This window comes from Schistocerca gregaria, chromosome 9 (genome assembly GCF_023897955.1).
Source record: "Schistocerca gregaria isolate iqSchGreg1 chromosome 9, iqSchGreg1.2, whole genome shotgun sequence".
Lineage (NCBI taxonomy): Eukaryota > Metazoa > Arthropoda > Insecta > Orthoptera > Acrididae > Schistocerca > Schistocerca gregaria.
The window spans coordinates 141,768,136-141,780,353 of record NC_064928.1 but is presented as its reverse complement, the minus strand read 5'-3'; the positions used below and the strand labels follow the sequence as shown (position 1 = coordinate 141,780,353).

The following is a 12,218-nucleotide window of genomic DNA, read 5'->3' as shown; positions in this document are numbered from 1 at the left end:
ATTCTGCACTGTTGCCTGCTGTCGCGAAACTATGAGCCAGATGTTTGGCGATGGTGACTGAGTCAGTACAAAGTGTACCCCGAAGAGAAAGGCAAGGGACTGACGCATGAGGGCGAAAGCCAAAAATGCACTGAACTCGCGACTGCACCTGAGATGTGGACGTGCGAGAACCTATGGTGGCAACATATCGCTCCCAGCAGGCCTGCTTGCTCTGCTGGATTAACCGCCGAGCCCGGGCCCGCAGCTGTTTAAAGGCAACCAGATTCTCTAAAGAAGGATGATGCCAGTGTCGTTGCAGGGCTCGCCGGCGGTCCCAGATAGCTTCTGCAATCTCTGGTGTCCACCAAGGGACTGACTTACACCTTAGGGTACTTGAAGAACAGGGGACAGTTGCCTCGGCAGCAGAAACAATGGCGATAGTGATCTCGTCCACTGCCAAATCAATGTCACCAGGAAGCGGAGCAGTGGCCATAGTAGCTGAGGTGTAGGCTGCCCAATCAGCTCCATGAAGAGACCATCGTGGCAGCTGGTCAGGGGGTTGGGATAGAAGAGAAACCAGGATAGGAAAGTGGTCGCTACCACATTGAGGTCATCGTGGACCCTCCAACTGATGTATGGAAGAAGACCTGGGCTACTAAGAGAGAAGTCAATGGCCGAGTATGTGCCATGAGTCAAGCTAAAATATATGGGAGCACCAGTGTTAAGGAGGCAAATGTCCTGCTGTGCCATGAGAAAACGTTCCTACCCCTGCCTTTGGGTGTCCGGATGCATGTGGACAAGCATTTTGCCAACTACAGGGAACATTGCAGAACATATTTAAGATTTTTAAAATCAAATTTTCAGCATCAAACTTCCTGCAAGGCTAAAACTGTGTACCAGACCAGGGCTCAAACCTGAAGCCTATGCCTTTTGCAGAAAACGCTCTATAGACTATATTCAAACAGGAACTGGGGAGACATGGCTTAGCCACAGCCAAAGGGTTGTGTTTCGAAGTTTCAAATCAGCTCTGCTGTAGTGTCAAAATTCATGCTGGAATCTTCAGCACATTTATGATGTAACAGCTACATCTATACCACCATGAGGTGTGTGGAAGAGGGTAGATCCCACAGTACCAGTTATTAGGGTTCCTTCCTCTTCCACTCATATACGGAGCACAGGAAGAATGACTGACTGAATGTAACTGTACATGCCATAATTATTCTATTCTTATCCTCACAATCCCTATGTGTGCGATACATAGGGTGTCGTATTATATTCCTAGAATAATTAGTTAAAGCCAGTTCTTGAAACTTGGTTAATAGATTTTCTCATGACAGTTTATATCTATCTTCAGGAGTCTTCCAGTTCAGTTGCTTCAGTGTCTCTGTGACATTTGTTCATGGATTAAACAAACCTGTGACCATTCGTGCTGCCCTTCTCCGTATACGTTCAATATCCCTTGTCAGTCCTATCTTGTATGGGTCCCACACACTTGAGCAATATTCTACAACTGTCAAACGAGTGATTTGTAAGCAACCTCCTTTGTAGACTGACGGCACTTCCACAGTATTCTACCAATAAATCAATGTCTACCACCTGATTTACCCACAACTGAACCTATGAGACCATCCAATTTCATATCCCTATAAAGTGTTACACCCAGGTATTTTTATGAGTTGGCTGATTCCAACAGTGAGGGATTTATATTATAGCAACAGGATACTACATTTTTTTCTTCTTCATTTTGTGAAGTGCACAATTTTACATTTCTGAACATTTAGAGTAATTTGCCAATCTCTGCACTACTTTGAAATCTTATCAATATCTCACTGAATATTTATGCGTCTTCTTTCTGATAGCAGTTCATAATAGGTAACGGCACCATTTAGAAAAATTCTGATTTTACTATTAATATTGTCTGGAAAGCCATTAATATACAACATGAACAGCAAGGGTCCCAACACATTTCCTTGGGGCATAATGTGTGATGACGACTATCCATTCAAGATAACGTGCTGTGTCCTCCCTACCAAAAAGTCCTCAATCCAGTCACAATTTTTACTTGATACACCATATGATTGTACTTTTGACAATAAGTATAGGTGTGGTATCAACTCAAATGCTTTTCAGCAATCAAGAAATACTCTATCTACCTGTTTGCCTTGGCCCAAAGCTTTTAGTATGTCATGTGAGAAAAGTGCGAGTCGGGTTTCACACGATCGATATTTTCCAAATCCATGTTGGTTGGCATTGAGGAGGTCATTGTGTTCAAGATACCTAATTACATTTGAGCTTAGAATATGTTCTAAGATCCTACAACAAATCAATGTCAAGGATATTGAACAGTAATTTTGTGGATCACTTCTACTAGCCTTGTTGTAGACAGGTGTGACCTGTGATTTTTTCCAAGGGTTCTACGATAGAAGAGGGATTACCTCAGCTGTAAATTCTGTATAGAACCTGAAAGGGATTCCACCGGGGCCTGGAGCTTTGTTCAACTTTAACGATTTCAGTTGTTTCTCAACACCAATTACTTACTTCAATCATGGCACTCCTCCTGGGTTTCCCTTTTTAAAGGAACATTTGAAAATAGAGATAAGCATTTCAGCTTTTGCTTTGCTATTCTCAATTTCAGTTCCTGTCTCATTCATTACGGAGTGGACACCAACTTTCGAGCATGTTAAACTATACAGATTCTCTCCAGCTTCCCCCTCCTTTTTCCTGATTCTGGGTTATTTGAGTGTTTAATGCAGTGGTTTTCATTGCCTTCTGCATCTTCATACACCCTGATGCTATTGACCATTCATAAGTTATGTGCCTTTAGGGACAGTTTCCCACCCAAAGGGCTAGAGGGTGGCCTGAATGCCCAACTGTTCTTCCAAGCTCACTAAGAAGGCCATTGGCATAATGGGGGTATCTCATTATACTTTAAGTCTTCGGTTTTTATTCAAAACTGAAGCAGGAACTGAGATTGGACCCAGGATGAAGAATGTTTACATCAGTAGTCAAAGATGCTATCCTAAGACCACAAGAGCCTGTAGTAACATCAACTGAATACCTACTTCAAAACCCTGTTGAGAACTCTGCTTCTGCTATGCTGGACACAGTCTTCATTTCGCAAAGTCCTTCACCGAGTGTTGATAAATCTTACAACATGGAGTGCATGCACAATTCAGCTCTTGGCAGGAAAAAGCCAAGTACAGAACAGAGATCAACAAGCAACATGCACTCGGGTACACAACTGTAATCATCTACTCACCCACTGTGCTGGGCAGCTCTTCTCGTAGAATTGCCTCTGCTTTATACACAGCTCCTTATCGTCCTTGTTCTCGTCGAGACACTCCCAGTAGCGATCACGTGAATCCCAGCAACGCTTTCGATCCTCTCTCGTTGGAAAAGACATTACTGAGGAGAAAAACATTACACATTTTAATCCGAGAGGCCAATAATGATAGTAGAGTTTTGCAACCACTCTTCTTAGAATTAAATTAGTGTCTGCAATACTTTCATTTGGTATGATAGCTAGGATAGTCAAAATAATAATAATAATAATAATAATAATAATAATAATAATAATATCTTAACACAAATTAAAGGTGACAGGCAGCAATATTTTGACAAACATAACTACAGATATCATCATCATCATCAGCAGCAGCAGCAGCAGCAGCAGCATCAGCATCATCTGTCCACCTTTGCACTTGAGGATCAGTATGCTTCGCTGCCATGTGGAGAACCTAGGTTCACTTCCCAGTACTACAAAGGCTTTTCATCGATTGAAGAGAGCAGAATAATGTGCACTCGGCCTGATGAGGATATCTGAAGGGCTGCTTCAAGAAACAGTACTGACTCCATATTCGGGAAGCCAACATTAAAAGTACTAATCATACACACCTTGCCTACACACTCATAACAAATGACACTGTTAGCAGAAGATAAAGCAGTGGTCCATCAACAGCCCATCAAATAAAAGATCTCATCATACAGTTAATACTGTTGTTGTTGTTGATCATAATGATAACAGCATCAGTAACAACAACAATAATAATACACACTTCTACTACTTAGGCGAAATTATTGAGAACATTAACAATGACAAAGGAAACTCTGGCACTGCCCAAAGCCTTCACAATCATCTGGAAGGTTTATAGCAGGAAATCTCTATCTATCAAGACCAACTATACAATTATAAAACACACATAGTCCAAGGATCACTCTATGCAGCTGAGCAAACTTTAATAGTGGCACCTATTAATTAGAAGTTATACGCAACAGATACAAACAATGGAAAATCCAGGATAGAATGTAACAATATTATGAAAAGGAAAGTTACTACTCACCATATAGCCGAGATGCCGAGTCACAAACAGGCACAACAAAAAGACTGTCACAAATAAAGCTTCCAGCCATTAAGGCTTTTGTCAACAACACACACACACACACACACACACACACACACAGTTTCAGATGCCTGAGACTGCAGTCGTGTGTGTGTGTGTGTGTGTGTGTGTACATTTATTGTTGACAAAGGCCTTAATGGATGAAAGCTTTATTGGTGTCAGTCTTTTTGCTGTGCTGTGCCTACCTGCAACTCAGCATCTCTGCTATATAATGAACAGCAACTTTCCTTTACATAATATTGTTACACGACATACACATGTTTACAAGTTTCCCTGTCCTTCAGAATTGTCTCCAGCACTGTATATAATTTGTTTCCAGCATTGTGGAAGATGCTGGATACCCTTAGCAGCACAAGTTGTGTTGATAATTTGAATGGAGTGATCTGTTGTCCGACGAATCTCTGTTAACAGTTCTAAAGTGAATGAGATAAAGTGCTTACCTCTATTTAGGAATCAAAGTCACCGGGGCTAATGTCTGGGGAGTGTGATGGATGGTACAGCACTTTCCAGCCCACCAGTCAAACAAATCAGAACTTGTGCCATAATTGCCTGAGCATCGTCCTGAAAAACAATGAGTGAGTCCTGCAGAAAGAATTTTTTTTTTTTCTCTAAGCTGGTCACATGCTGTGTCCCAGAAATGAACAGCTTAGAGAAAGAAGCGACAATATTTTCTACAGAACCCACCCATCATTTTGCAACACAACACTCGAGCACATATGGTGCAAGTTGTGACTGTGTGTGGAAAGTGGTGTACCACCTATCACACTACCCAGACTTAAGCCCTTGTGACTTCAATTTCATTCCTAAATTGAAAGAAGCACTTCATGGCACTTGCTCCAGAACTGTTACAGAGACTTATTGGGCAACACACGACTCTGCTCAAACTATCAATACAACTGGCACTGCTACGGGTATCCTATGATTTCCACATTGCCAGCAATAGGCTGTCGGAAATTTGTCAGAAAACCTTGCTAGAGGTGTGTGACCATCACAATCACAAAAAGTATACAGAATTTTAAAAAGCTGTATGATGACAGAAAAATAGATACTAGTTCTTTTTTGGACTCATTTATTTTATTCATCATTACACTTTTCGGGCTGTGTGTATCTTCAGATGACAAACTAAAACTAAACTCTGCCCAAACGGGCCATGAAGACCTAACGGTACCGATCGGTCGCCATGTCATCGTCAGCCCAGATGCATCACTGGATGTGGATGAGGGGGGCTATGTGGTCCGCACACCACTCTCCCGGCCATATGTCAGTTTACGAGACCGAAGCTGCTACTTCTCAATAAAGCAGCTCCTTAGGTTGCCTCACAATGGCTGAATGCACCCCGCTTCCCAACAGCACTTGGCAGACCGGTCACCCATGCCAGTGCTAGCCCACCCCGACAATGCCTAATTTCTGTGATCTGATGGGAACTGGTGTTATCGCTGCAGCAAGGCTGTTGGCCTACCTTTAGGTAACCCGATAAAAATACAATAATAAATATAAAGTTACATGGTGTAGACAAAAAAATCAAGTGTATTAAATAAGCAATGTATTTGCAACATATTTGTACACAATTATTTTTGATACAAGAATACGTAATATTTTACATAAAAGTAAAATATAATTTTGACAAGTAAATCAAAAATCATCAGGAAAACCATGAAGTTAAACAAAATAGCAGCAGGAACTATGTATGATGGCTTAACATGGACAAAACTTACAGTGAAATGATAGGAATGGCCTCTTCTGCCTGCTAAGTAAACCTCAATTCAACAGGAATTGTGACTCAGCGATCATTTCATCATTATTATTTGTTACATATTTGTACCTACAGTAGAAAAATATTTTTTGATATAACTCTTTGTTGGCATTAAAAAATTTATTTTCCAGATCATTCATTCATTTTTTTTGTAACCACACAGAGTCGTGTCAAAAATATTTATACTGTAGGTACGTTGACGGCATTTTCATCATCAGGCAGCCATGATGAAGTCCAGGAACTTGCTCATGTTCTAAACTCTATGCATGATAATATGAAGCTCCCGCTGAATTTGAAAAGGAGGGATTTCTCAACTTCCTGGATCTCATGATCACTAAAGGAGATTCAAAAATATGGCATGACATTGTCCATAAGCCAACAGTATAAGATTTGATTATTCCAAATGATTCATGTCATTCAGATGTGCATAAACAAGCCTACTTTGTAACTAAAGATGGAAACTCGAGGTAGGAATATCAACAATGTAGGAAAAGATATATTGCTACTTACCTCAAAGAAAACATGTTAAGTTGCAGGCAGATGCAATTAAAAGACACTCACATAAAGCTTTTGGCCACCCAGCATCTCAGGTGGAATACTTTGTATCTATGTTTTATGGGCTAGAAAAACTAGGCTTGGACAAAGAAACAGTAGAGAGGGAAGTTAGTATAATTAGTTGGGTTAGCAAATGACTTTGCAGAAACAACAATCAGGTACTTGGGGAAGAATACTTTAAAAAGTAGAAAGAAACAAAGATGAAAATGAAATTGCAGTCAAACATATTTCATTACCACACATTGGCCCTGTTTGAGAAAAACATAGCCAATGCATTTAAAAAATTTAAGATTCAGGTTCGTTTTCAAATAAATAAACTATGGAAGCTACGGCATCACAGTCTACATGTGCCACAGCACAAATTTTGTAATGGAGGAGTCTACAAAATTAAATGTGGATCTTGCAAGAACTTCTACACTGGGCAAACTGAGAGAGTTATAAGGTAAGGTTTAGAGAACACAGCTACATGAGTAAAAGTAGTATGTCGGGTTATCATTTGAAAGAGGAGAATCACCAACTAACGACAACCAAAAGCAGAGTCTCCATACGACACTCTAAACAAAAAGGCTACATTTTAGATATTCTCAAGGACCTTGAAGTCTATACCAAAAGTCAGTCAGCTCCCAACCAACCTTCGGAAGTCCCCCCCCCCCCCCCCCTCCCTCCATAAACTGCTTGTGAATGAAAGAGAATAGATAAATAAGCTGTGTTGCTGAGCATCTACTACCCTACATCACCACACAATTCTCCTGTATAAAAAAGAAAAAAAAAGTCTGCTTTACTTACATATTTTACTATTTTGTTCTTATATAGCATTGTAAGGGATTGTAATTAAACATAAATACTTGTCCTGTTATTTTGCATTAATCACATTACGTGCAGATTTCTTCTGTTATCTATTTTATATAAAAAACTAAGCTGTGTATAAATAAATTTAAAAAAAAATCGTTCCACATATTGTTTTTTCCCTAATAGGTTGGCATAATTAGCACTTAAAATTTGTAAATATATATTTCATTTCACATAGGCCTTATCATTTTTAACATTGACTTTTATTATGGACAAATGTGCAACTAATGATAACAATGAAATAATGACGTAAAGTTGCACTGCTAAACTCATGCCATCTGTTGATAACAGGAATGCGAGACTGTTCCTCTCATTCTTATTTGCCCATGTTAGCTCATCATACCTCGTTACTACTGCTATTTTGTTTAACTTTCTGGTTTTCCTGACAATATGTGATGTACCTGTCAGAGTTACATTTAACACTTACATAAAATGGTATGTATTTTTCTATCAAAAATAATAGTTGTGCAAACATATGGCAACTAAATTGCTTATTTAAGAAACACTTGTTTTATATACAACACATAATTTTATATTTATTACTGTACTTTTCCCAGGTCCCCCCCCCATGAACCATGGACCTTGCCGTTGGTGGGGAGGCTTGCGTGCCTCAGCGATACAGATGGCCGTACCGTAGGTGCAACCACAACGGAGGGGTATCTGTTGAGAGGCCAGACAAACGTGTGGTTCCTAAAGAGGGGCAGCAGCCTTTTCAGTAGTTGCAGGGGCAACAGTCTGGATGATTGACTGATCTGGCCTTGCAACATTAACCAAAACGGCGTTGCTGTGCTGGTACTGCGAACGGCTGAAAGCAAGGGGAAACTACAGCCGTAATTTTTCCCGAGGACATGCAGCTTTACTGTATGATTAAATGATGATGGCATTCTCTTGGGTAAAATATTCCGGAGGTAAAATAGTCCCCCATTCGGATCTCCGGGCGGGGACTACTCAGGAGGATGTAGTTATCAGGAGAAAGAAAACTGGCGTTCTACGGATCGGAGCGTGGAATGTCAGATCCCTTAATCGGGCAGGTAGGTTAGAAAATTTAAAAAGGGAAATGGATAGGTTAAAGTTAGATATAGTGGGAATTAGTGAAGTTCGGTGGCAGGAGGAACAAGACTTCTGGTCAGGTGATAACAGCGTTATAAACACAAAATCAAATAGGGGTAATGCAGGAGTAGGTTTAATAATGAATAGGAAAATAGGAATGCGGGTAAGCTACTACAAACAGCATAGTGAACGCATTATTGTGGCCAAGATAGATACGAAGCCCACACCTACTACAGTAGTACAAGTTTATATGCCAACTAGCTCTGCAGATGACGAAGAAATTGAAGAAATGTACGATGAAATAAAAGAAATTATTCAGATAGTGAAGGGAGACGAAAATTTAATAGTAATGGGTGACTGGAATTCGAGTGTAGGAAAAGGGAGAGAAGGAAACATAGTAGGTGAATATGGATTGGGGCTAAGAAATGAAAGAGGAAGCCGCCTAGTAGAATTTTGTACAGAGCACAACTTAGTCATAGGTAACACTTGGTTTAAGAATCATGAAAGAAGGTTGTATACGTGGAAGAACCCTGGAGATACTAAAAGGTATCAGATAGATTATATAATGGTAAGACAGAGATTTAGGAACCAGGTTTTAAGTTGTAAGACATTTCCAGGGGCAGATGTGGACTCTGACCACAATCTATTGGTTATGACCTGTAGATTAAAACTGAAGAAACTGCAAAAATGTGGGAAATTAAGGAGATGGGACCTGGATAAACTGAAAGAACCAGAGGTTGTACAGAGTTTCAGGGAGAGCATAAGGGAACAATTGACAGGAATAGGCGAAAGAAATACAGTAGAAGAAGAATGGGTAGCTCTGAGGGATGAAGTAGTGAAGGCAGCAGAGGATAAAGTAGGTAAAAAGACGATGGCTGCTAGAAATCCTTGGGTAACAGAAGAAATATTGAATTTAATTGATGAAAGGAGAAAATATAAAAATGCAGTAAATGAAGCAGGCAAGAAGGAATACGGACGTCTCAAAAATGAGATTGACAGTAAGTGCAAAATGGCTAAGCAGGGATGGCTAGAGGACAAATGTAAGGATGTAGCAGCTTATCTCACTAGGGGTAAGATAGATACTGCCTACAGGAAAATTAAAGAGACCTTTGGAGAGAAGAGAACCACGTGTATGAATATCAAGAGCTCAGATGGCAACCCAGTTCTAAGCAAAGAAGGGAAGGCAGAAAGGTGGAAGGAGTATATAGAAGGTTTATACAAGGGTGATGTACTTGAGGACAATATTATGGAAATTGAAGAGGATGTAGATGAAGACGAAATGGGTGATACGATATTGCATGAAGAGTTTGACAGAGCACTGAAAGACCTGAGTCGGAACAAGGCCCCCGGAGTAGACAACATTCCATTAGAACTACTGACGGCCTTGGGAGAGCCAGTCATGACGAAACTCTACCAGCTGGTGAGCAAGATGTATGAGACAGGCCAAATACCCTCAGACTTCAAGAAGAATATAATAATTCCAATCCCAAAGAAAGCAGGTGCTGACAGATGTGAAAATTACCGAACTATCAGTTTAATAAGTCACAGCTGCAAAATACTAACGCGAATTCTTTACAGACGAATGGAAAAACTGATAGATGCGGACCTCGGGGAGGATCAGTTTGGATTCCGTAGAAATGTTGGAACACGTGAGGCAATACTGACCTTACGACTTATCTTAGAAGAAAGATTAAGAAAAGGCAAACCTACGTTTCTAGCATTTGTAGACTTAGAGAAAGCTTTTGACAATGTTGACTGGAATACTCTTTTTCAAATTCTAAAGGTGGCAGGGGTAAAATACAGGGAGCGAAAGGCTATTTACAATTTGTACAGAAACCAGATGGCAGTCATAAGAGTCGAGGGGCATGAAAGGGAAGCAGTGGTTGGGAAAGGAGTGAGACAGGGTTGTAGCCTCTCCCCGATGTTATTCAATCTGTATATTGAGCAAGCAGTAAAGGAAACAAAAGAAAAATTTGGAGTAGGTATTAAAATTCATGGAGACGAAGTAAAAACTTTGAGGTTCGCCGATGACATTGTAATTCTGTCAGAGACGGCAAAGGACTTGGAAGAGCAGTTGAACGGAATGGACAGTGTCTTGAAAGGAGGATATAAGATGAACATCAGCAAAAGCAAAACGAGGATAATGGAATGTAGTCGAATTAAATCGGGTGATGCTGAGGGAATTAGATTAGGAAATGAGACACTTAAAGTAGTAAAGGAGTTTTGCTATTTAGGAAGTAAAATAACTGATGATGGTCGAAGTAGAGAGGATATAAAATGTAGACTGGCAATGGCAAGGAAAGCGTTTCTGAAGAAGAGAAATTTGTTAACATCGAATATAGATTTAAGTGTCAGGAAGTCATTTCTGAAAATATTTGTTTGGAGTGTAGCCATGTATGGAAGTGAAACATGGACGATAACTAGTTTGGACAAGAAGAGAATAGAAGCTTTCGAAATGTGGTGCTACAGAAGAATACTGAAGATAAGGTGGATAGATCACGTAACTAATGAGGAGGTATTGAATAGGATTGGGGAGAAGAGAAGTTTATGGCACAACTTGACTAGAAGAAGGGATCGGTTGGTAGGACATGTTTTGAGGCATCAAGGGATCACAAATTTAGCATTGGAGGGCAGTGTGGAGGGTAAAAATCGTAGAGGGAGACCGAGAGATGAGTACACTAAGCAGATTCAGAAGGATGTAGGTTGCAGTAGGTACTGGGAGATGAAGAAGCTTGCACAGGATAGAGTAGCATGGAGAGCTGCATCAAACCAGTCTCAGGACTGAAGACCACATGAAGACAGGGCGGAGCCTGAAACGTTTAATGGGGAATAAAATAAACGTGTCTAAAAAAACATCTAGTACTTGTTTTTCCGTGGATCATCCAGCTTCTTTAAGTTCCCTATAGTTTTTAGCAATGGGTTATACACAATTCTGGTGACTACTTTGAAGCACAGTAAAACTTAGCAACATGTATCTGTTTTTTGTAAGTCGTAAATAAATAGTTGTCACTATTAAAGTTCCAGTTTTCATATTCCCCAAAGGTGTGTGTGTGTGTGTGTGTGTGTGTGTGTGTAATTTCAGTAACTCTGAAGAGCCAAAGAAACTGGTACACCTGACTAATATCATGGAGGGCACCTGCAAGCACACAGAAGAGCCACAATACAACATGGCACGGACTCGATTAATATCTGAAGTAGTGGTGGAGGGAACTGACACCATGAATACTGCAAGGTTGTCCATAAATCCGTAAGAGTTTGAGTGTGTGGAGATCTCTTCTGAACAGCATGTTGCAAGGTATCCCAGATGTGCTCAATAATGTTCATGTCTGTTGAGTTTGGTGGCCAGTGGAAATATTTAAACTCAGAAAAGTGTTCCTGCAGCCACTCTGTAGCAATTTCAGTCATACGGGGAGTCACATTGCCCTGCTGGAATTGCCCAAGTCTGTGGGTATGTACAATGGACATTAATGGATGTAGATGATCAGACAGGATGCTTATGTACGTGTCACCAGTCAAGATTCGTATCTAGAAGTATCAGGGGTCCCATATCACTCCATCTGTTCACGCACACACCATTAAAGAGCCTCCACCAGCTTGAACAGTCCCCTGCTCACATCCAGGGTCCATGGATT

At 40.4% G+C, this 12,218-nt stretch overlaps 1 protein-coding gene across 2 annotated transcripts in view; it reads right to left on the bottom strand.

The window, feature by feature from the left end:
* LOC126291710 (uncharacterized) overlaps nt 1-3,327 on the bottom strand; it is a 327,921-nt gene extending 324,594 nt beyond the window's left edge. For both annotated transcript variants that reach the window (XM_049985366.1, XM_049985367.1), the window contains exon 1: nt 3,239-3,327. The gene's annotated coding sequence lies outside the window, so the exon portion shown is untranslated. The remainder of the gene's footprint in view (nt 1-3,238) is intronic.
* Between the last annotated feature and the right edge of the window lie 8,891 nt (nt 3,328-12,218).